At 41.5% G+C, this 839-nt stretch overlaps 1 non-coding gene across 1 annotated transcript; it reads right to left on the bottom strand.

The window, feature by feature from the left end:
• Positions 1–206: 206 nt before the first annotated feature.
• Positions 207–280, bottom strand: Trnai-uau (transfer RNA isoleucine (anticodon UAU)). Its single transcript has one exon. It is a non-coding gene; the product is annotated as a tRNA-Ile (tRNA).
• Positions 281–839: the final 559 nt, after the last annotated feature.

Raw genomic sequence — 839 nt, forward strand, 5'->3', positions numbered from 1 at the left:
GTATTTGGCAGATTTCTACCATCCCCACAATTTACTAGAGTATTCTTCCCCTACCTTCTTCAGTGATGTTACCTGGGTCACTCGTAAGCACTGGATTAACCTTGACTTCTAAAATTCCCCCAAACTCGTGTGGCTTCTCTCGGCTTCTTTTCATGCCATTTGCTCTTTTCTTTGATTCAAATACTTTCCCATTCTATTTTTTTGGGAGGGGGGTGCTGGGGATTGAACCCAGGGCCTTGTGCTTATAAGGCAAGCACTCTACCGACTGAGCTATCTCCCCAGTCCCCATTCCATTTTTTAATTGCTAAAACAATAAAAATTGGTCGGGTAGAGAGAGGCTAGGACTCTGGAGATGGGAAAACATTGGAGAATTTATGTCATCTCTGTAGCCACTGGAACCCTGGGCATTTGCAGATAATTTGCCTGGACAGGAGGCTAAGAATCCCGTTCGCACTCACAAAGGGTTACCACAGAAGTCAAATAAGCAGCAAAACTTTTGGCATAGATTTGGGTGATCCTGTTGACTAGTGTTTTCCACTTTGATCTGGTTTCCAATTCCATAGTATGTGGCCTACCAGGCTCACACTACATAAAACTTTACTGCATAAAGACAACTCCACATGTATACATCATACTGGATCTCAATAAAATTTCATTGCTTTTATCACAATGTCTTAATAAGTTGACTTACTCTGTTGTAATATTTTTGTCTTTTTCTCCAGTGCTTATTCTGCCTCTTGACATGTAGTTGGACCACAGGAAATATTTGACAAGTATAACATAGCATCATGGTTTGGATGATAAATGTCCCCAGAGGCCCATGGTTGAAAGCTTAGGCA

This window comes from Sciurus carolinensis, chromosome 1, assembly GCF_902686445.1.
Source record: "Sciurus carolinensis chromosome 1, mSciCar1.2, whole genome shotgun sequence".
Lineage (NCBI taxonomy): Eukaryota > Metazoa > Chordata > Mammalia > Rodentia > Sciuridae > Sciurus > Sciurus carolinensis.